We start from the raw sequence: 24,233 nt of genomic DNA on the forward strand, positions 1-24,233 counted from the left end.
ATGCCTTTCTTTGCTCAATCACAAAGCGCAGGGAAGGTTAGAGAGCAGACAGAAGAAACCACCTGAAAAATGGGAAAGGCAAGTCCCAGAACTGACTGTTAAATAATATCCCACTTTTCAAAGAAAACCAAGTAAGTACACACAGAAAATCTGAAAGAACATAGACTAAAATTTACAGCAGTCACTTACGGATGCTATGATAATGTATGACTTTTAGTTCCTTCTCAGTGCTCAGCTGTATTTTCTTTTCTTATTGAAGTATAATTGACATACATTAGTTTCAGGTGCACAACATAATGATTCAACATTTATACCCAATGCAAAAAGATCTCCACAGTAAGTCTAGTCACCATCCGTTACCATACAAACTTACAAATATTTTTTTCCTCTGGTAATGAGAACGTTTAAGATTTACTTTCTTACCAACTTTAAAATTTGTAATACAGTATTATTGACTATACTGCATGCTATCCATTATAGCCCCATGACTTAAGTATTTTTTTTCTTTTTTTTTCAGACTTCACTTGAGATATACATAGAGAGAGAGAAAGAGTGCGTGCGAGCGCAAGCACGCATGAACAGGGGAAGGGCAAAGGGAGAGGGAGAAGCAGACTCCCCGCTGAGCAGGGAGCCCAACGTGGGGCTCGATCTCAGGACCTGGAGATCATGACCTGGACCGAAGGCAGACGCTTAACCGACTGAGCCACCCAGGCACCCCGACTTAAGTATTCTAATTGCATATTATGAATAAGCACTATTTATATAATTAAAACATTTTAAAATAAATTAAAAACCACACACATGGAAACGCTTGTGCCCGAGTGCCAGCTCCAGATCCTAAGAAACACTGTTGCCCAAATACCCATAATACTGGCCACTGGTGGTATCTGATTAACTTCTGAGCCCCCAAGTACAAGTTTCCAAAGATGTCCTTCACTGTTACTAGCTACAACAGCTTGCCAGTGGCAAGCCCCTCCTTCAGAACCTTGGGCCCAAGCACCCAGAACCACCTGGTAATGTCTGCACCCATGGGACACATGCCCCAACCCCTCCAGAGCTCACAACCCAAAGCCAGAGCCTCAGAAAGGTGCAAAAGCAAAACCAGGGCCGGGGGCTGTGGACTGCAGGCAGCTGCCATGGGAATTACTCTGTGGGGTCTTGCAGGCAGTCACTGACCACAGCCAACATTCTGATGGAAACAGGACAACCAATAGTCTTGAAATTCTGTTCAGTCCAACCAACATTTACTGGCATCCACCGCGTGGTGCGAGGTGCCAAGGGTCCAGAGATACGCTAACAATAAAATAATCAACACCTAATGAGTGCCACAGCTGTGCCTTGACATGGACGAGCTCTCTGAATCCTCAAGTCACCCCTGAGGGGTAGGGTCTATGGTTCGCTCCCCGACGTTACAGACAAGGAAGCCGTCAAGGCATAAAGTGACTTGCCTAAAGCTACCAGTGGAGCCAGAACGTAGACCCACGGATTCTGGCTCCTAACCAGGACCCCATATTCCCTCAAAGTTCTTGGCCTCAGAAACAGCCAGTGAGCTAAAAATATAAAGAGTGCCACATGCTACTTCCTGTTCCGCTCCAGGGGAGAGGCTCATTCCCTTCTGATAGGCAAAGAAATGAGGAGCGCAACTGTCCCTCTGTCCAGGACCCCCTGGGCCTACGGCTGACCTGAGGAGCTCATCAAGGCAAGCAGTTGAGCACAGTCCCCAGGGTCCAGCCGAGGGCACCAAGATGCCACCTAGGCCTGCCTCTGCCTCTTCTGATGCCCAATGCCTTCCTTGCACCCTAACCCCAGCCTCCAGCCAGGAAGTGGGAGCAGAAATAAAAATAGCTCTCTAAAAATAAACCAGGGATGGCAAGGTACAAGAAAGGGGAAAAAATACAAGGCCACTGCTGGTTTGAGCCCAGTGTCCTGCTGGACTAGGGAGGGCTCACACTGCTGAGCAGGACAGGTACCCAGAGCCCTGATTTCCCCTTCAGCCTCCGCTCACGGCCTGCAGATGCACACGTGCACACACTCATAAGCACAGGGGGTCCAAAGGGTTTAAACCTCAGCTCCGTCATTTGTCAGGGGTGTGACCTGAGTAAGCTGTTGAACGTCTGTGATCCTACACCTCCTCATCTGTTAAATGGCTATACCAATACCTGCCTCTTGCAGGCTGGTGTGAGGGACAGTGAGCTCATCCATGGCGTGACGTCTGGGCCAAGGGAGAAGCCGAATAAAGGCAACTTCCCTTCCTTTCTTCTCTCCCTATGTGCATATCTGGGCCCCCTTCTCCTTCTTCTCTCCCTTCACCAGACTGAAAACGGGCTGATTGGTCACTTGGATCAGAGATTGTTTTTTTTCCCCCTACAAGTCTCTTCCACTCTACATGCCTGGCCCACCAGTTGGCCGGTTATTTCTTCTGGTTTGAGGGGGGCTGCACGCTACCTTGAAGCAGATCCAGGGAGACACTAAATGCAGCCATATTCTCAGGACCTCCTCTTCCCACTGACCTGGAACAAGACTCTGCAGGGGGCTCCAAAGCCTACCAACATTTGGTTCTGCTCAGTGACCAACAAGACACTGCTGTGCTCGAAAGGGGAGTGTTCTTGGAAGTCAATACCAGTCTGGCCAGTCAAGCAGGTACTTTCCAAACTGGAAGAATTAGATTCAACCATCCATCCTCCTTGGGGAGGCCCTGCTGTGTGGTAATCAAAGACACAGCTTTACACACCTGGGTTCAAATCTCAGCTCTGCCACTTACTAGTTGTGCAGCTTTAGGCAAATTTCCTAACAGTCTGAGCCTCGGCACGCTCATCTGTAAAAAGAGTGTGATGACTCCTACGTCTCAGGGTTGTGGGCATTAAACAAGGTGATGCACGGGAAGTAATTAGCACAGTGCATTCAATACCTGAGAGCCACAGCCTCACTTGGCTCCTGATAGCTACTGACTTCTGTCGGGAATGGGAAGGGGATTAGACACAGGTGAGCCCAGCTCTCGAACTCACAGTCCGAGCCTAGAATGTGGACAATAACTCCACCATAATATACTATGATAGGTGCTGAGCCAGAGGTATGAGAAAGGAGCCTTACTAGGACCCCCAGTGGAGGAAGTGGAGAGAAGGAGACATATGGAAAAGATTCTGCCAAAACCAAAAACCTCAGTTGTCTCCACTAAGCTTCAACCAAAGGGAAGAGTAAGAACTAGGAAAGGGGGCCTTAAGTTTCCTTCTACAGATGTCTGACTGCTGCCCCGTGAAATGACTTCCCAGACAGGGCTCTGGGGTAGGTTAGTGCCAGGGCTACTCTGGGAAGCAAGCCGCTTAGGCCGGCCATCCAGGCACTCTTCCGTCTGACAAGAGCTCGGTGAGCACCTCTGCACAAGGCACTTGCCCATCAAGAGCCAATTTCTGGGGAGATGATCTAAGTGATAACCATCAACATGCAGTGGCACCAGCTTGTGCGCCTTGCTCTCTTTTTCCCCGCAGTCCTCAGCCTCCTGGTTGGGTAGCTGGGGAGAAGGCAGGCTATGGGGCCGCTCTTGGGAGGAACGGCAGGGAGGTGAGTGAGCTGTTAAGAATTTCAGGTGGGCATCTGTGGGACCACACTGAGTAGCCCACGTAGAGTGGAGTGGGAAGAAGTAGCAGGCATGGGGGCCTGGAGGTCCTCATGGAGCTGAGGAGGAGGGTGACTGAAGTGAGGACCCCCAGGAACCACCCCAGAACTGCCTGGGGAGAGCAGAGCAGCCAACCTGCATTTCTAGGAACACGGCTCCACACTTCCACGGACAGTGGAGCTGCTTTTATTATTCAGCAAAAAGAGGTTGCTTTTTTCCCTCTTCTAATATTTTAAGTTGACTATATTTATCTGCTGATGTGTCCTAGGTATGACGTGACAAATATTCTATGGAAAGGAACTGAGGAACACAGGCATAAAGACTGAGAGGGGGTGTGAAGAGGAGGAAAGGAGGGAAGAGGCTAAGGGCCAGGTGACGTGAGAGATTTTACACTTCTTTAGGGTCAACAGTGATCTGGCCCCAGTCACGTCTCTGACCTCATCTTCTAGGCTCTTCTCTCCTCATTCCGCTCTAGCCACTGTGGCCTCCTGGCTATTCCTCAAACACACCAGCCATGTTCCTGCCTCAGAGCCTTTGCACTTGCTTTCCCTCAGCTTGTGAGATTCTTCCCACACATGGCTCCTTCTTCTCTTTGAGCTCAACTACTACCTTCTCATTGAGGCCTTCCTCAAGCCCTCTATTTAAAAGTGCGACTACGCTTTCCTGCCTTTTCTTAAAAGATTTATGTATTTATTTGAGAGAGAGAGAGAGAGTGCTCGCAAATAGGGGGCAAGAGGGAATCTCAAGCAGACTCCACACAGAACCCGGCACCAGACTCAATCTCACGACCCTGAGATTATGACCTGAGCCGAAACCAAGAGTAAGACACTTAACCACCTGAGCCCCCCAGGTGCCCCTTATTTTATTTTTTAAGTAGGCTCCATGCTGAGCTTGAACTTATGACCCTGAGATCATGACCTGAGCCAAAACCAAGAGTCGGACACTTAACTGACTGAGCCACACAGTGCCCCTCCTGCTTTGTTTTTTATGACATAGCATTGACCACCATCTGACACGCTAGCTACATAATTCTGGCTCTCTCCTTGTTCTCCACCATAACCACCATGAGAGCACGGGACTTTTTTATCTGCTTTGTTCACTCCTTCAGCCCCAATGCTTAGCACATAGGAGGTACCTGATAGCTGCATATTAATGAGTGGAAGATGGAAGTGGAGTCAGGTTTAAACTAAATCCTGGAGCCTCAACAGTCTGAAAGAAACCCTTTCTTACTCATCTGACTGAAGGTGTGGGGTGACTTCCAAAAGCAAGGATCAGACACTACCTGAGGCCTTTTCTTTTACTCCCCAAGAACTCCCTGAAAGGTTCCTCCAAAGAACGTATTGCTTCGAATATTAGTCTGGGAAAGGGCAGGGCCTAGAATCTTGAACTGCTATAATTCCTATTGAATGAGGGCCAGCCAAGTCACCCCCGGGGCCTGGAGTGGTTTCCTATTGCCGCTGTTACAAATTACTACAAACCCAGTGGCTTAAAACAAAACATATTTATTCTTTTACAGTTCTGGAGGCCAAAGTCCAAAACTGGTTTCACTCCAAAATCAAGGTATTGGCAAGGCCACGCTTCCTCCAGAGGCTCTCGGGGAGCATTTGCTTCCTTGCCTTTTCCAGCTTCTAGAGCTGCGTTCCTGGCGCTCCCTGGCCTCTTCCTCCATCTGCAGAGCCAGCGGGATAGCATCCTGCTGCAGCAGTCATGCTGCCTTCTTCTGTATCAAATCTCCCTTTGCCTCCTCTTCACAGGACACCCGTGACTGCACTTAAGGCCCACTAGGATAATCCAGAATAATCTTCCCATCTCGAGATCCTTAAACTAATTGCATCGGCAAAGTCCATTTTGCCATATCAGGTAGCATCCACAGGTCCCAGGGGTTACGGCCTGGATACCTTCGGGGGCCATGACCTCATCTACACCATGGCAGATGGATTCCAGGAATGTGGGAGAAACAGAGTTCAGACCTCTGGTCCACATGAAAGAAGGACCAGAACAGGAATCTTGGCAGTGTCCTGGGCCAGGGTCTTTCTTTTGCTATCACTGCTTGCTATTATCTAAGGGGTGGGGAATTAATTTAATGGAACTGACCATTTTGGCCTTTGGAGGGCCTCCTTAGAGAAGAAGGGTAATCTCGAACCTGGACCTTCCAATGGACCACGCAGGAGTTCACCCTAAGATGCAAGTGCTGAGGGCCAAAGGGAACCCACTGGATCTCTGGACTGTCCTAAAGGCTTTTGCAGGAGGGGAAGCTGGAAAGAAATGACCCAGACAGAGAAGCTCACGATCAGGGACAGCAGGTAAGCCTTCTCTCATGAGAACTGCCTTGGGTAGAGGGTTCTGAGGACCCATGTGGCTTCGGAGAGAGGAGGAAGACCGCTGTGATCAGAGCACCAGATCAGCTGGTAATGTCTGATGCCAGGAACAGACAGGTTAATGGTAGTCTACCTGCGACATATTACCAACTCTATTCTACACGGCGCCTCTGGCAGCTATAGGAAGGTGGTTTTGGCCCAGACACTGAAATACTTGGAAAAGCAAGACATGACAAACACAACCACTCCAGGACATTGCTTTACACCTCTGGACACTGTCCCTCTGTTGCGCAGGTATCAGTTATGGCTTCTTCCTGAGGTGGAACATGCTAGCTCATTGTGAATTATTCAGTTATTGACAATGATTGTCATTGTGAATTATTTCACTCCTCCCCAAACCCTCAAGGGCCCAGTGAGGTGACTGAGGAGGAAACATTTCCAGTGTAAGAGCTGCATGCTTACTGTATTGGTTCTACTGATGTGATGTTCACCAGGGGGCCCAGATGGCCAGGAATATTTAGTAGGCGAAGCGGCAGGGCAAAGGCTACCAACCAGGGGTGAGTTCGCCCCCTAGGGGGTATGTGGCAATGTCTGAAGACATTCTTGGTTTTCACAACTGCTGCGGGAAAGGGAGGCAGAAGCGGGGGAGACGCTATTAACATCTAGTGGGTACGAGCCAGGAATGATGCTAAATATCCTACAGCGCACAGCCAGCCTACTCAATAAAGAATTCCCCAGCCCAAAATGTCTCTAGCACTGGAAGTGAAGAAGGTGAGAGACGTGAACAAGGCAATGTCGGAAGCAATTAAGGGAAACTGAGGAGGGCATGCCTCCTCTGCTTGTTTGGACAAGGGGATGATAGGTAAAGCTCTGGGTTCTGGCACATGGACGGACAGGCCTTTTCTGAGGAGAGGGTGGGCCCGCAGACCGCTACATATGTAGGGCGGCCGGCTTGGCAAAAGCTGCCATTGGGAGAGCAAAGCTGGCCGGTACTTCCACTGGAGTGGTGGCCAAATAAACATGTGCCTCTGAGGTTACAGCTCTCGGATGAGGGAAGTACCAGAGGCAGTGGTAAGACAAGGCTCAAAGAGTTACAGAAGATTACAATGAAGGCAGTGAAAATCGGTTTTTAGGCACCTGTTAGTTTAACAGTAGAGAAATGAACTCAAGCATGAAGTGGTTTTCCCCTAACACCGGGAGCCTCTCCCTTCAGTATCCTCCCCATGGGAGAACTCTTTCACAGGTGTGTCACCAGGAGCTGTGGAGAATTCGCCAGCAGTCTCGGGAGCTGCTGAGATGATGATAAGGCTGGGTGGAAGTTAGGCTTTGAAGATTGGACTCGGAAAAAAAAAAAAAAGAAGGGGTGTCACGATACTGCCCAGAACACCAGCTGTTGAAGAGAACCTGCAGGCTCCCCCATACTGAGCCGGAAAATCAGGGAAGGAACTGTTTCAGACAGGCATGTCTTTCTGAGCTCCCCACCTCAGAAGAAAGGGGACAAACCAGCACCGCCCGAGGTTCATTTTAATCATTAAGTCAGGACCCCATACACAAGAGCGAAGAGTCCCCCCAGGTCTCTCTAACAGCAAATCCGCCCCAGCTCTTCCCATGGCCTCTTCACAGACAGAAAAGCCAGAGAGACGGGGTGAGGATGGGAGGTGCTGAAAGCCAGAGGCCAGGGCCCCAAGGAAGCACAGAAGGAGCCGGCTCTCCGCCAGCTCTGCAGTCTGCCCAGAGTCGTCCCTCAGCCGCGAGCAGTTCCTCCGATCTCGACCTCCTTCAAACCCCTTTTGCTGCTTGCTCCTCCTGACCCCCTTCTTTCTCCCTCTCCCTAACATTCTCGAATTTGTCCCCCTCTTTCTTCCTCTCACTCTTCTCCTCGCTTCCTGGCGGTCTATGAGCGCAAAACTGGGGTATATTTGAAACATCGTCAGTGGCTGCACGTGAAGCTTTAGCTTTCTTTTGCTTTTTCTTTTAACAAATTATGATTTGGGGCGCCTGGGTGGCTCAGTTGGTTGAGCGTCAAACTCTTGGTCGAGGGGTTGAGCCCCGAGTCAGGCTCTGTGCTGTGTGTGGAGTCTCCTTTGAGATTCTCCCTCTGTCCCCCCCCCAGTTCAAATAAATAATGATTAACCTCTTATTGTGCCTTGACAATAAAGCCTCACTTTAGTTGCCTTCTACCTTTTGTGAAGCTTTTGATCTCTCTCGTGTATCAGCATCCCTAAATAAGGAGGGAGGAGGGGTTCCTCCAGCCCTGCTCTGGGTACTTCATCTGTGTGGCTGAAAGATCAAAATCAGTAATTTTAACAGCAACCAGAGGAACTCATATTTAATATGAGGAAGAATTTCCTTCCATTCAGACTACTGCAATAGTCTCCTACTTAACCTCTCTACCTCAGTTCTTCCTCTACTCAAACCACCTTTATGCAATACTAACACAATCATTCCTTGCTCCAAAACCATCAGTGGCTACCCACTGCCCCAAAAACATACAGTGCAAATTCCTTTACCTGGCATTCAGCCTGCTAAGAATTTCCTAACTAAAGGTGGTCTCCAGGAACGGAAATTGTGAGAAGGTGCACTTTTCTCCTGGAAGTGTTACCCATATACAGGCCAGGCTACCTCACATAAAGGATACTCCGAAGTAGTAGCTGGCCTCCAAGGAGCCTTCTCTCCCTCCCAGTGAACCATGTCTCTCGGTATTCATACCCTTGTATAGTCCTCTGAATCTGAACCAGTCCTGTGCCCAAGAAAAGACAAAGGAATTGACACCGTGTCACTTGCAAGGCTAGGTCATAAGAAACCTTGCCCTTCATGCCTGGATCTCTCAGTATACTCACTCTTAGGAAGCTTCTGCTCAGAATCCAGCCACCATGCTGTGAGAAGCCCAAGGCACATGGAGAGGCCACACGTAGGTACTCCAGTCAACAGCCAGCATCAAGTGCCAGCCACATGAGTGAGCCAGTGTGGATGTCCAGCCCGGCTGAGCCCCCACGACTCCTGCCCCAGCCTCCATCTGACTAAAGCAATACACCCCAACTGAGAACTGCCCAGATGAGCCCAGTCAATCCAAAGAACCATGAAAGATAATAAGGTTCCAATTTCACTTAAGAATGTGCTAGACAAGGGGCACCTGGGTAGCTCAGTCAGTTGAGCGGCTGGCTCTTGATTTCAGCTTAGGTCATGGTTGCAGGGTGGTGGGGTCGGGACCCCACGCACTCAGCGGGGAGTCAGAGCCTGCTTGAGGTTCTCCCCCTCCTGTCCTCCCCTTCTCCCTGCTTGTGTGCTAAGATAAATAAATAAATCTTAAAAAAACTGTCCTGGATGAGACAATAAAAACTGACTTTATTAAACTGTGACCCTTAAGTACATGTCTTTTAAATATTCTTTGTAACAAATTAAGAGTGACATGGTTGTCTCAAGAAAAACTGTGAGATTGAGCTGTAAGCTAAACTAGTCATTTTTTTCATGAAACAACATTTTTACTCGAAAGAAAAAAGTAACACATTACAATTATTTAAACTTTGACTATTTTGACAGACTTTTTCTTGAAAATGGAGATTCAATTAAAAAAACCTGACAGCATGGGAACACCCATGAGTGGCTCAGTTGGTTGTGTCCTACTTGTGGTTTTGGCTCAGGTCATGATCTCAGGGTCATGGGATCGAGCCCTGTGTCAGGCTCCACACTCAGTGGGGAGTCCGCTTCAGATTCTCTCTCTCCCTCTGCCCCCCCCACACGTGTGCACTCTCTCAATAAATAAATAAGATCTTTAAGCAAACAAACAAAAAACCTGAAAGTACATTCCCAGGGATAAAAATCAAGCTTTCAAGAGAAAATCCAAATTATGGAAAACTCGTATCCACCACTCTGAGCTTGACAGCTTCCCAACACTTGAACGCTTTTCTGTTGAGATCAGTGGTATTAATATGACTTATTGATATTGTAAAATGAAATATGTCAACATTTAGAAGATTTATATGACTCAGTGAACCAATATTTTCCAGTGACCAACGTAAAGTAAAAGATCCATTTAAAGTACAAGATGGACCAATGGATTTTAATGTTACAAAGTATGAAAACTCCGTTGGTAAGGTTTCAGACTCCACATTCCAGCTAATCTTTAAGAAACTACCACTTGTCCAGTTTTGGTATCATATCAAAGAAGAATACCCACAATTATCTGCAAAAGCTATTAAAGCTATTACCCCCCTCTTTCTCAACAAGCTATCTGTGTGAGACCAGATTTTCTTCATAGCCTTCAAATAAAACAACATATCTCAAGAGACTGAACATTGAAGCAGTTGAGAATCCAGCTGTCTTCTATTAAGCCAGACATTGAGATCACCAGAAATGTAAATCAATGCCACTTCTCTCAACTTTGTTCTGAAAAATAGCTATTTTTTTCTTAAAAATGTCATTTGTGGTAAATGTAATGGGTTTATTATTATATTAAATGAATTAGTAAGTTAGTAATTTAAAAAAAATTCCTCGGTTTTTAGTTTCTACTATGGTAAACAAAAGTTCTTGGCTTTCTAAGAATTTTTAAGAGTGTAAAGGGGTCAAAAAGTTTGAGAATCACTGTTTATGACGTTCTAAAGTTGACCTCAGCAGCACCTGGGTGGCTCAGTCGGTTAAGCATCTGCCTTTGGCTCAGGTCATGATCCCAGGGTCCTGGGATCGAGCCCCGCGTCGGGCTCCCTGCTCTGTGGGGAGCCTGCTTCTCCCTCTCCCTCTGCCTCTCCCCTTGCTTGTGCTCTCTCTCTCTCTGACAAATAAAATCTTAAAAATAAAGTTGACTTCAAAATAAACCAACTTTCTTTCAAGGCCCAATCTGAAACCCAGTTTCTTCAGGGACAAAGCTGATCCAAAGTGATGACCTGCTCCTCCAAATGAGTACCCCTGCACAGTATGTTCTCAGTACCCACCAGCTCTCTTCATATTTTCAAAATCTTTTTGTGCATATGTCTTCTCTCCCCAGCTAGACTCCACACACTTGGGGGCAGGGGTGGGGGAGCAGCCAAGGACCGTATCTGAAACATCTGTCACAGGACCTGACCCACAGAAGTGCCTCAGATGGGAAAGACTAAGATAACGACCAAACCACAGTCTTCTGAGATTAGCACTGAAAAATCTGATAAAGCCCTAGCCTCGCCTTTGCTGGTGGAAACTAAGAAAGAACACTTCTCGCTGAGAGTGGGAGCTCCAAGCTCAGGGATAAACTGGACAAGTAAGCCCTGGACAGGTACAACTGTCGCCACTGTGGCCAGCTGCTGCTGGAACGAATGACAAAGCAACGAACTCAGTAGCTCTCCCTTCCACCTGACCCCTCTCAGCGAACCTCCGCAGCCCCCCACACCCCCCTTCTTCCTCATTCACATTTCCTTCAGACGAGAGGACTGGGTCTGGGTTTGACAACAGGAGGGGCCCCTGCCTGAGGCCTTCCTGCAAGATCCACAAACAACCTGACCCCCCCCCACCAGACTGACAGACATATGGGCTCAGCACCCTGTCTGGCAACAGGAAAACCCACAGGGTGTTAAAGGCAGAGAAAGGGAAGTGAAGCCCATAAACAGCTGCTGGAACCACTGAACTTCAGAGATTAAAACAAATCAGACAGGAGCCCATGTTTCCCCTGGCCCCCAGCAGGGACCTCACCACAGCCTGGCCTCCCAGATAGTTGAGACAATGAACATCCAATTCCCTGCAGCTCCCCTTCTGGGAGTTTATAAAATCCACCAGGCATCCTGAGAACAAACAGGGAAACAGTAATGAGTGGCCCAGAGCATTGTTCAGACTGGTGAAGACCTGCTACGCCAGCAGAGATGGAAGAAAAAACTCTTGTGTATTATGCCCAGATCTCATATGTGCCAACGAACTTTGGACCCATGAGGCAGGAATTGCATCTGGGTTTTTCGCTATCATCACTTCCCACATGTCTAGTACACTGGCTGGTACACAGCAGACACTCAGAAATGTCTGTTGCATAAAGGAAAGAATGATAGACACCATCTTTGTGGCCTGGCATCCATATGGACAGAGGAGAAAAGTTTGAACACTGATTCATTCAACAAATATTTGAGCATCTCCTCAGCACTAGGCAGTCCTGGACACAACAGGAAGCAAAATAAGTCCCTGCCCTTGTGGAATTTATGTTTTAATGCATGTAAAGGTGAGCAAATCTCAATGCTCCCCAAAAAACTACATAAGCCATAGACATTTAATAATTATTTAATAAGTGCCCACTATGTGGAAGCAATGAGTATCAAATTTTATGATAGGCACCTGGGATGTGGGAACTCAGCCCCAGTGAAATTGTGTTCATCTTTTAGGCCAGGATCCTAAATCTGGGATGCCTCAGTCGGTCGTCAGAGGTCCTGGGTAAGGAAAACGGGATTACCTCTTTGGTGCATCTGTCCTCATCTGTCGGTAAACAGAAGCCACTGCGTGAGGACCACGTGCATGCCCAAAACACCACGCAACACTGCAGGACAGAAGGAAACCCAACATTTTCAGCTGAGAGGCACCAGAGGTCAGAAAAGCAGCATTAATGTTATAATTAAACACTAGGACTCGGGATGCCTGGGCGGCTCAGTCGTTGGGCGTCTGCCTTCGGCTCGGGTCATGATCCCAGGGTCCTGGGATCGAGTCCCGCATCGGGCTCCCTGCTCAGCGGGGAGCCTGCTTCTCCCTCTCCCCCTCCCCCTGCTTGTGTTCCCTCTCTCGCTGTGTCTCTCTGTCAAATAAATAAAATCTTTTAAAAAATAAATAAATCAATAAATAAAAATAATAAATAAATAAATAAACACTAGGACTCAAAAACTGCTTGCAGGTAAGCTGGCTCTTTCTCTGTCCCTCACACACACACACACACACACCCTGAGATGCTGTTATTCTGAGCCTGAGTCAGCAAATATTTCCCGATCCTGGAAGTAGTCTGCTCATCTCCAAGTAATCAGACACCGGCTTGGCTGATTTTACCAGGGTGAGGCAGAAGGGGCTGGCAAAGTAAAGAAGGACCTGGAGCCCAACATCCTCCACAGGTGGCAGCTCAGAAATGGAGATGCCCTGAGTCATGCTTGAGTCCTTGACCAAAGCCCTGTGGCGGGACTAGAGTCACACCCGAATCACCAGCCTTAGAGCTACGAAGGCCAGGAACCATCTGCCAAGAAGAAGACCCACATGGCTGAAACCTGACGCAAGGGGCCATCTCCTCCCTGCCAGGCTCCAGCAAGCACCCAGCTCTCCTCTGACGTGGTGAACTGCAGCTGCTGTGAGTGGCTCCTCCCCCTGGACCCAAAGGGACAGCAAAATGCTCAGGGACATCAGACCACCTACAAGAAGCAGCCGCTGTGCCATCTGGGACAACGTGGCACAGATGAGGGCATCGCACACAGAACTTCTGACATGACACAAGCCAGGGCCTGGTGGGAAAAAGTCCATGGAGACGCTGGGTGGGGAGAGGAAGAGAGTGATCCCAGCGTGGACAGTGCAGGGCAGTGGGGCAAGTCCTGGCATTTACAGGCCCTACTCAGGCACTGGAGGCAGGCCCTGCAATTCAGCTCCCCAGCCAGCAGGGAACACCCTAGGAGGTGGGCCGCAGGGACAGGCGCTGTAGCTGAGGCCTTTAGAGGTGACAGGTCCAACTCCTCCTGAGAGAGAGGAGCTGCACTGTCCCGGGACACGCCGGGATCTGCAGGCCCTCGGGACGGCTTGCACAACAGCCAGAAGTGCTGCACTCTATCCAAAGCAGAAGCCTGCATGCTTCCCAGGTCAGCGTGCAACCCTGGCTAGCCTCTATCAGCCCCTGAGGGAAGAGATCTGAAGGACCACAGGTGGGGTAAGGGCCATTCTTCTGGAACCGGTAGAGGCGTACACCAAAGGAGGAAAACGGTGGAGAGGCAGAGAAGAAAGAGCCAAACAAAAAGAACAGTCCATTAAACTAAGGAGCTGATGGGCTACACCCTCTGTAGAATGTCAGGGGCCTGCCCCTGTCTGCCCACACCTTTGAAAAAGAGAGAAGGCTGACCCAAATTCTGCAAAACTCACTGAATGGGAACTTGGTCATTGATAACCCTGACCATCCACCTAGGCCGCAGGGTAGACAAACTGCAAGAAGCTAACCAGCCAGAGCTGGCGGTGCCCAAGCTGTTCCATAAGGACTGGACTTGACCTCTTCTTAAGGCCCTCTCACCTGCTGCCTCGGTGGAGAGTACCACTAATGGGTAAGCAAAAACAGAGGAGGAGCAAATCTCTCAAAAGAGTCAGGTAAAGTCCTTGGGAGTCAGAGACTGGACTAACTTACTGCCGAACACACGACCTCAGCTTCATCAGAATGACCCATTAAAACCCTGGAGGGATGCTCTTCATAAGAACAAGGGACCCCTTTTGGTCCATTCTGCCCAAATCCCACCCAAGTACTGCTTAGGGAGGGGCTCAGGGGTCAATGGAGTGGGGACTGGCTCAGATGCCCACAGTTCTATTTCTTTCACAGAAAAGGGTCAGTGCACAAGAGGATTCCAAAACTTTAAAGTCTGGTCTAAGCTGGTTCACTTGGCTCTCCACCACAGCTCCTGAAAGTTGCCAATTCTGTGTCCAATTCTGGCTCAAAGACAGAGAGCACGATCCTCAAAAGAGAAGACCTAGAAACCTGGAGCCAGGTGAAACAACAGGCCTTCATTTCTAAACGTGAGAGTGGGTCATGCTTTCAGAATCCGCCAAGATCAGACTGGGCAGAAACAGAGGATAATGTTTCCTAAAGATCTCTCCAGGGGACCAATGCCAAATAAAGGGACTCAAATTGAAGGCATCTGAAAAGAACTTTCTGCCTGACAAGAAGGTTAAACCCCCAGATACACTAGGAAGGCGGTAGGCTTTCTGGCCCCAGAGAGGGTATCTTTGTGACTGGACAGAGACACTGACACCGTCTATCTAATGTAGCCCCACCACTTCCCCAGGCAGATATCCACCTGACAGGGCAAAGGGACCAGAACTTAGGGTCAGCCTCCCTCTTGGATCCACAGGAAATTAAGCTCTCAAGGAAAATGGGAGGGAGAAGAACCTTCGAGAGAACCTGCTCGGTGACTTACATCAGAGGCTCTAACATTCAGTGGATCAGAGATGCACGAGTGAGAATCAGAAGCTGGTTCCGGTGACCAATAAATAGGACAGATGCCTGCTAGCCCCGGGGCTATCGGGCTAGCAATCTATTTCAAAACTCAAGTAGGAAAAAAATTTCTTGGAGCCAGTACAGAGGAAAAAGGTTAAGGCATTCTCTGGGGCACAACTTCTGGAGACTCCTCTTAGCGTTTGGGGATGGGGCACAGGGTGAAGGGTGGGAGTGAGGGCACAGATAACCTGGAATATCATGGTGTAACTGTGCTTGGTAGATCCAGAGTGGAAAGACACAGAGACTGTTTCCTGGAAGGGGAAAAGAGTTGGATGAGGCCTCCAGCTACCCCTGGCACACACCCAAGTCAGCGGCTGCTCTCTCCCCAAGGGTTCCTGGAAGTCAACAGACCCATAAAGGGGAAGTATTAAAGCTGAGATTGTAAGAATGGTCTACAAATTGGACACCATCCCTGATGCAACACCCAAGTAAATGCTCCCACAAAGACATGCCTGTTACTTACCTCAGCCCTTACTTCAATCAGGGGCTGGACACCCCCCACCCCACCCCAGAGGTATCTCAATAGCAAGTCAAGGGAAAGCAGAGTAGTGTGTGGCGCTAAGGCTTCTCCCTGAAGTAGAGGCAAGGGACTGGGAGGGAATGGGAGGTAGATGACAGGACTACAGGGGACAGGGCTTAATCAGAAGGAAATTAGAGAAACGGGCAAAAATAGGGCCTCTGAGGGTAGCCAGACTTAGGTAGACAGGGATTGCTGGCAAAGGGCTGAAAAAGCCTAATAACACCGCGAAGGTGACCGGAAACCGTATCCTGAGAGGGGCCAGGCAACGGGGGAAGGAGGGGACAGGGATGGGAAAAGAGAGCAAAGACAGAGAGGGCAAGGATGGGAGGCCGAAGGCACGAGATAAAGATAACGAGAGGAGCAGAGAAGATCCCCCAAGGAGACCCTGGGTAGAGAGGGCAATGGCTTTGGAGACACCAGAGAAGGGATGAAGGAAGAGGTCAGAGGCAACGGTAGGGAATGAGAGAGGACCCCGAGCCTTAGACCCGGCTCTCGGACACAGAAGTGGGAGGAGACGGAACCACTAGGCCCAAGAGGGGGCAGAGAGTCGGGTGGGGGAGGCCCGCGGTTCGGGCTCAGTGATGGGGGTCCAAAAGGCCGGGGGCTCAGGGGCGGCGGGGCGCCAGGAGAGCCACAAACCACCGCGGACCCGCCGGGGCCGGGGCTGGGGTGTCGGAAAGCCGCAGCGGCTTGGCCCGCGGACCCCTGCCGCTCCCCCCATCCCACTCCCCGCCGGGCCTCCCGCCCCGGCCCCACTGGCCGCCTCAGCCCGGTCCCGCCGCCTCCTTGCACCGCTTGCCTACCGCTTCCCCCGACCCGGACTGACCTGTCCTGGCCGCCTCCCGCGCCGCCGCTGCCGTCCGGCAGGCTCGGCAGGATCCTTCGAAGCCTGCCAAAACTTTTCCCATTAATCCCCAGCCCCGCGGCGGCCGCGGCGTCACACGCTGCGCGGCCCGGACCCGCCCCCACCATCCTGACGTCACCGCGCAGCTCGGTCCCGCCCCCTCCACGCCCCCTTCCGCCCCGGCCGGGGCCAATCACCGCGCGTCCTGGAGTCTCCCCTGATTCTGCACTCCGCCCACCACAAGCTCCCCAGGGCCCGCCTGCAGCGCCCTCTGGTGCAGGCTTCGGGCGCGGCAGCTGAGGGAGGAGCAGGAGCCGGGGTGTTCCAGGGCCAGTAAAACAAGTTTGGCAAGGGCGCCTGGGTGGCTCAGTTGGTTAAGCAACTGCCTTCGGCTCAGGTCATGATCCTGGAGTCCCTGGATCGAGTCCCGCGTCGGGCTCCCTGCTCGGCGGGGAGCCTGCTTCTCCCTCTGACCCTCCCCCCGTCTCATGTGCTCTCTCTCTCTCTCTCAAGTAAATAAATAAAATCTTTAAAAAAAATAAAAATTAAAAAAAAAACAAGTTCGGCAAGTATCACAAAAGGGAATTTAAAGCTGGAAGGGAATTTAGAGGTCGTCTCATACAGCCTCCACGTCCTTCCAGTGAAGAAACAGTCCCAGAGAAGGTGAGTGACTTGCAGTGAGAAGCAAGGCAGGGGTTAGAACATGGGTCTCCAGACACCCCGGGAGGAGTCATTGCTGCTTGTAATTTTAATGAAAGGGCTTTCCTCCCTCCACAGGCTTCTGCAACTAGAAATTTATGGTTATGGAGTTTTTACCTATCTTCCTATGTACTTATGTAATATTCTTGCCCACCTAAATGGGGAGCATCCTCCTTACTGTTGTAGCAAATTCTGCTCTTGCTTCCTAACCTAGTTTTTCGAGACCTGGAAGGGATCTGTTATCCCAACCTGTCCCTTCAGATATACCATAAAAAGATACCTAGCAGCTAGTAGGTAGTATGGAAGAAGTTGGGTTTGTCGTCTGGCAAGGAACAAGACTTGACTCACAGGTATATGAGCAATGGATAACTCCTTTCTCAACACTGTCTTTAAAGTTAAGGCTACCTCTCCCCTCTCAAATACATTCCTCAGGCCACACCCTCATAGAACCATGAGTGATTTTTTTTCCCTGCTTCTCTCCCTCTCTTTTTTTGCACTTTTTGAAATAAATGTGCATTACTTTTGTAATTCAGAAGTCAACGTCCTTGCCCTTCGAGATTGAAGTAAGAGTGAATTGTGGAGGTCAAAGCCTTCCCTAGATTTCTGCAAATTTCTGGGGATTTGTGTTCTTCTAAATCTTGCTGCCTCCAGGCTCTTGTTTCTGCCAGGCTGTTGTAGTGCCACAGTTCAAAAATGTAGAGATGAAACTCAGCCCTTCCCGAGAACTGCCCACCCGTCTTCCCACACAAAACTTTCATGGGCAGAGAAGACATTATGATGCTTTGGGCCCTGGAGCAGGGTCACGTGATCACATGATGCCTCGCAAACAGTTTAGATTCACACACCAGACATTCTTAGGGTCTTTTCTGAACAATCCAGATGAGGTTTTCTAACTGGCCCTTCACCTTCTTAGGGTCTTGCCTTCTCCCGAATCTGCCCCACCTACCTCGCCTCCCTGCCCCACCAATCTCTCCTCTATCCCACCCTCTCTGGAGAAAAACAAATTCTTCCTAATTTCCAGGCAGATAGAGACAACTTAACCCTTTCTTTGTTGCTAGGGTTCCTGCCAACACTCATGCTCTAAAGATCTTACTTTCTACCCCTAAGAGGCTTATTTCTCATAATAAAAATGGCTCCCTTCCTAAGAGAAATTCTGGGAGTACTCTCAAGATACTACATTTTCACCTCATTTCATTTTTATATTAAAAAGATATATAGAGAATATTATATTTAATAATTATGTACTTAATATTGAGACCACATAATTCCATTGCTCATTGCAATATTATTTAAAAAACAAAAACCTGGAACCAAGGTCATTGTCAACAACAGAGAAATGTTTAGTAAATAATGTTGTATGCTCCTGATGGAATATTATGCTCTGTAAAGTTGGTAAAAAAAAAAGGGGGGGGGGAAATGTTATCATATGATATACGTGGGAAAATCTGATGATATATATATAGCGTATATAGCTATGTATACTGTTTGGGAAACAAAGACGAATAGGAAAAAACTGAAAGGAAACACACTAACATGTTATCAGCAGTTGTCTTTGGGGTGTGTTTCTAGGAGTTATTACCTTTCTACATTTTTATTCTCAGCATTTCTTTTTCATAATGGAAACGTGGTTGGTTGGGGGTTTTTTTAAGAAAAAGGAAACATCTTCCTTATATTAAGCAGAAATTTATATCCTCTACTGTGCCTATCCAATAGTGTCAGTCCTCTCCCTTGGAGGTAAACTAAGGTTGTTTTCTGTATCAGAGACCTGATTTTTTTTTTTTAAGATTTTTATTTATTTATTTGACAGAGAGAGAGAGACAGAGAGAGAGGGAACACAAGCAGGGGGAGCGGGAGAGGGAGAAGCAGGCTTCCCGCCGAGCAGGGAGCCTGATGCGGGGCTCGATCCCAGGACCCTGGGATCATGACCTGAGCTGAAGGCAGATGCTTAACGACTGAGCCACCCAGGCGCCCCGTGAGACCTTCTGATGTCTGATCCCATTCCCCTGTATCCTTTCTTCTTCAAGCTACAACATCCTCAGTTCCTTGTATAAAACGATGATGGCTCCCTTTGCCACCAGATGGCTAGCCTCAGAATGTGCCATTTTGTGTATATCCATCCTCTTCAAGGCTTCTTGGGTTTTGGCCACCTCACTTCTGAATCGCCTTCCCATATTTGGGGCTCTCCCACTTTAGACTCTTCCTCCACTGTAGAAGCTCCAGAACGCCAGGCATTTACTTCCAGCCCCCTTTACAGCTCGGGCAGAGCCCTACAACCAAGGCTCCACCGGAAGCTGGGGAGAGGAAAACCTGGGAAGCACACGGAATCCATTTGGGTAAGTGGCAGAGCAGCTGTTACACCTAATTTCTAACTGTAAGAAGCAGCAGTTGTAAGAGCGGTGTGATATTAGCCATGGAATCAGCAGCATCTGTACCCAGACGAAGCAGCTGGGCGTCTTCATAAAAACTGTCGTGTGCCGTAATTTGAGGTATTGTTTCTGACTATACAGCCTCCGAGCTGGCTTTCTCATCCTCCCAATTATTTAAAGAATTCTTCTATACTCTATTAACAAAAATCCTTTTTTTTTTTACTTAAACCAGTTTTTGTTTCTTGAATCTTCATTTTTTTTTTTTTAAGGTTGTTTTGTTTTGTTTGAGAGTGAGAGGGAGAGAGATCACAGAGGGAGAAGGAGCACCACTGAACAGGGAGCCCAATGTGGGGCTTGATCCCAGGACACTGAGATCATGACCTGAGCCAAAGGCAGATGCTTAATTAACTGACTGAGCCACCCAGGTGCCCCTTGAATCTTCATTTTGACCAGATTTGTCCACAGGCACAGCTTAAAGGGGGAAACGTTGGTCCCTGCCAAGCCTCTGTAACCTTTTCCAGACCAGCCAGAGAGCTCAGGTACCAAAACCTGTTCTGATGCCCAATCACAGTATAACTGAACAATAACTTATAGTGTGGAATAAGGCTAGATCTGATTTGAATTAGATTCCAGCCTCCACCACAGCTATTTCAGGCCCCAGCCAGTTGGTGGGAGCCTTGCTTAGCCTCCTAAAATCACCCTCCTTGGTATTTCTCTTCCTCCCCATCTCACCTATGAGAGGGGCCAGAGGGGCAACTCTCAGCTGGCCCCTCTCCAGCCTGGATAGACACACTGTGCTGGAGGAGAAGGCATCTTGCAGATCCTGGCCACAATCTGCAACAAGGCTGTTGCACTCCAGCCAATTGCCCTACGTCCCCACTCCTCCTCACATAGAAGCCGTACTGGGATGACTTGGGACCACAATGGCTGTGCTCTCCACGTGGTCTCCAGAGGTGATGAGGATCTCCGAGGGCATCAGAGATTGGATACGCTCTCCTTTGTCCGGGATGTTGGAAAGGAAAGAGGAGTTACTTTTTAATCCTGGAATGAAAGACTGGAAAATATCTTCTCCTGCCCCTAGTTTTGTCCCTCAAGACTGAGAGCCTTTTGTGCCAGTTCCAATGTGGACCGTATTCAGGCATCAGGGTGATCCGCCTTTCAGTATCTCGTACCTCAACCATCAACGCCTCCCTGTGGCTGGTCATAGAATATTCAAAAGCCTGGAATGGACCCCATTTACAGGTGAGGAAAACCAAAGCTTAGGGGTTGGCTTGCCACCTCAAGTCTAAACTCTACCTGGTTTCCAAGAATGTCTATAATCAGGCCTCATTCTACCTTTCTAGTCCTTTCTGCCTTCATGGTAGTAGTCTTCAAATTTTTTGCCTCTCTATTCCTAAAAGAATATATAACTATGCAGGTCCTTGCACATTTTTAAGGTGACATCTAATATTTTTTGCCATTAGTTTAAAACTTAAAATGTAGAGAATGAATGTCATTTCTACTATTCTATAAATATTGACATTTTCACATAAAACTGTGTTACTGCCCTTTTAAATGTATTGAATAAGACCCAAATCCCATAGTGATGTGAAGCTTACCATCACCCATCTTAAAAATACATGAAGAAGCTCTTCTTTATCAATAAAAAATGTTACATTGTCTATTTTTCTCCTTGTACTTGCATTTCCATTCCACTTTCGCCTCAAAAATCTGATCAATGTAACATATATTTTGCTTGTCTTTTATTGATTACTGTATTGTACATCTCTGCAACCAAAATATGTATATACGTTGAAATTAAAAAAAATTTTTTTTGGATTTTATTTATTTGAGAGAAAGAGAGCACGAGTGGGCAGAGGAAGAGGGAGAAGCACGCTCCCCACTGAGGAGGAAGCCCGATGGAGGGGCTCGATCGGGGTTGGGGGGGCTTGATCCCAGGCCTCTGGGATCATGCTCTGAGCCTAAGGCAGATGCTCAACTGACTGAGCCACCCAGGCGCCCCAAAATTTAAAAAAAAATTTTTTTTAATTAATTATTTATTTGAGAGAGCGAGAAAGAGAGAGAGTACATGAGAGGGGGGAGGGTCAGAGGGAGAAGCAGGCTCCCCACTGAGCAGGGAGCCCGATGCGGGACTCGATCCCGGGACTCCAGGATCATGACCTGAGCCAAAGGCAGTCGCTTAACCAACTGAGCCACCCAGGTGCCCCAAATTTAAAAAAATTTTAAGTTTCATGTAACTATAAAACTCTGAGAAATTTTTTTCTGGTTTGTTTGGCCATTGCAAAATTAGTAATACACAACTGATCAAAACAACATAAATACTATGATTTTTATAAGTATTACACATAAATACAAAGGATACATTGGAAATGTATTTTTTTTTAAGATTTATTTATTTTGAGAGAGAGAGCATGAGCGGGAGGGGCCGAGGGAGAGAGAATCCTAAGCAGGCTCCGCGGAGCCTGACGCTGGGGCTCGATCTGATGACCCTGAGATCATGACCTGAGCCAAAACCAAGAGTCAGATGCTTAACCAACTGTGCCACCCACGTGCCCCTAGAAATGTATTTCTTTTTTTTCTTTTTTTTTTTTTAAGATTTTATTTATTTATTTGACAGAGAGAGACACAGTGAGAGAAGGAACACAAGCAGGGGGAGTGGCAGGCAGAGGGAGAAACAGGCTTCCTGCCGAGCAGGGAGCCCAATGCGGGGCTCGATCCCAGGACCTGGAATCATGACCTGAGCTGAAGGCAGACGCTTAACGACTGAGCCACCCAGGCGCCCCCAGGCCCATGTTTTCATTTACACTTCATTTTCATTTCACATCAATAAGTAGATGGGAATTGAGGATTTTGATATAGCAGTGGCATCTAAATCTCAGTTGTTCACCAAAAAAAAAAAAAAAAAAAATCACAAAGATCTACTATGAAAAGATACTGTTAATGCAGCTGACAATGCAATTAAATCCTTCTAGGTTTTGAAAGCAAAGATTTAGAAACCTCCTGACTTGAAAACAAAAAGAATTTATTGTCCGGCTTTTAAGCCATTCATTTTCTCAGCACCCACAGCCAGCACCAGAATTGCAAATTGCTGCTTTGTTTAGTGTTCCAGGGCATTCCGCCCCTCCCCCAGCCAGTCCACCATTGAAAGATAATGGGTGAGCGAGTGGTGAACCTTGTTACAGAAAGTAGGGAAGGCGGCAATGAAAGATGACAGCGGTTTTGGGTGCCTCAGTGGCATAGTCGGTTAAGCGTCCAACTCTTGGTTTCGGCTCAGATTGTGATCTCGGGATCATGGGATTGAGCCTCGTGTTGGGCTCCTCACTCAGTGCGGAGTCTGCTTGAGATTCTCTCTCCCTCTCCCTCTGCCCCCCCCCGCTTTCTCTCTCTCTAAAATAAATAAATCTTTAAAAAAAAAGAGGATAGCAGTTTTGGTAAAGAGCACGCTTGGAAGTTGAGGATCTACAAATTGATTTTCTTAAAACTCCTTGTACCCTAGAGATACCCCACCTCCAATTAGAGGACCATTGACTTTCCCACCAGAGGAGGGATTCCCATCCAGAATCCAGATTTCTTGTGCTCATAGATGTATTATGCTTCTTTCTACTTAATGTTGTTTCCATGTTCTCCTACTCTCCTTCCTTATGAAAAATTTTAAGGGCCATTGTGAATCCCAGCTCCTACCTAATGCTTCCTTCCCTTTCTTCCGAATTCCTATTGCCCTCAGAGTTTGAAGCTCACTTCCCATCCCACAATATGCATTGTGTTATACTGGTAGTTTTGTTTCATGACACTTTAAATAGACTGTAATGAAGTTCCTTGCAATAGGGCTTGGTGTCCTTGCAAAAGCAATTAACTTTGATATCAGCTAGCACATAAGCTGCAGGAGGACAAGGACTCCATCTCTTTTGTTCTGGGCCGTGTAGCCAGCACCCAGCCCAATACCTGGCATGTAAGAGCTTAATAAATAATTCATTGAATAAATGAATGGACTTGAGTTTGAATCTTAGCTCCTTCATCACTTTTAAGCTGCGTGACACCCAGTCATTCCTTTCAGAACTGAATCATTCAACAAGCACCTGTTGCAGGCCTGCTAAGAGCCAAGCATTGTGCTGGGCCCTGGGGATGTAAATTGAAGATATGTCCATGCCCTCAAGGAACTCATGCATCTGGTTATGGAGGCTGTTACATGAAGTGAGGTGGGAAGGACAGCCAGTGTGCAGGCCCAGGGGAAGGAAAAGGAGGGGAGCCATTAGCAGATCTATAAAGCAGAGGCATAGGAGGCTCTCCTGGGCTAGGGCGTCACAGGTCTCATGTGCCACATGTGGGAACGTGAACTTGACCTGACCGATTAGATATGGGGCAAGATGGAGAAGGAGTCGAAGGTGAGCACACAGGAGGAGGATATGAAGGCCCTAGCTGTGGCAGTGGCCATAGCCATAGAGAGGGAGGGATAGCTATGAGAGAGTGAAGGAGGATCTACCGGATTTCATGATGGGCTGTGTACCACGAGGGGTATGGGGGGGAGGAGCACCCTAGATTTTCAGAGCTCTGTCTTAGGTGACAAGGTCAGTGAGTCAAATAAAATGGGAAAAGAAGCGAGTTTGAAAGGCTTTGGGCAAGTTACCTGATCTCGCTGGGCCTCAGTTTCTCCACATGTAACATGAGAATAATAATATCCACCTCTCAGGGTTGCCACGACAATGA

General features: G+C 48.2%; 1 protein-coding gene across 2 annotated transcripts in view; it reads right to left on the minus strand.

The window, feature by feature from the left end:
• Positions 1 to 16,494, minus strand: part of PPARD (peroxisome proliferator activated receptor delta) — a 79,668-nt gene extending 63,174 nt beyond the window's left edge. The window contains exon 1 of one of the 2 annotated variants that reach the window (XM_021684662.1): positions 16,447 to 16,494. The gene's annotated coding sequence lies outside the window, so the exon portion shown is untranslated. Of the gene's footprint in view, positions 1 to 12,331; positions 12,360 to 16,446 lie in introns of those variants that run through there. The other variant, XM_021684660.1, reaches the window with a different exon arrangement.
• Positions 16,495 to 24,233: the final 7,739 nt, after the last annotated feature.

Source organism: Neomonachus schauinslandi, chromosome 8 (assembly GCF_002201575.2).
Source record: "Neomonachus schauinslandi chromosome 8, ASM220157v2, whole genome shotgun sequence".
In the NCBI taxonomy this organism is placed as follows: Eukaryota; Metazoa; Chordata; class Mammalia; order Carnivora; family Phocidae; genus Neomonachus; species Neomonachus schauinslandi.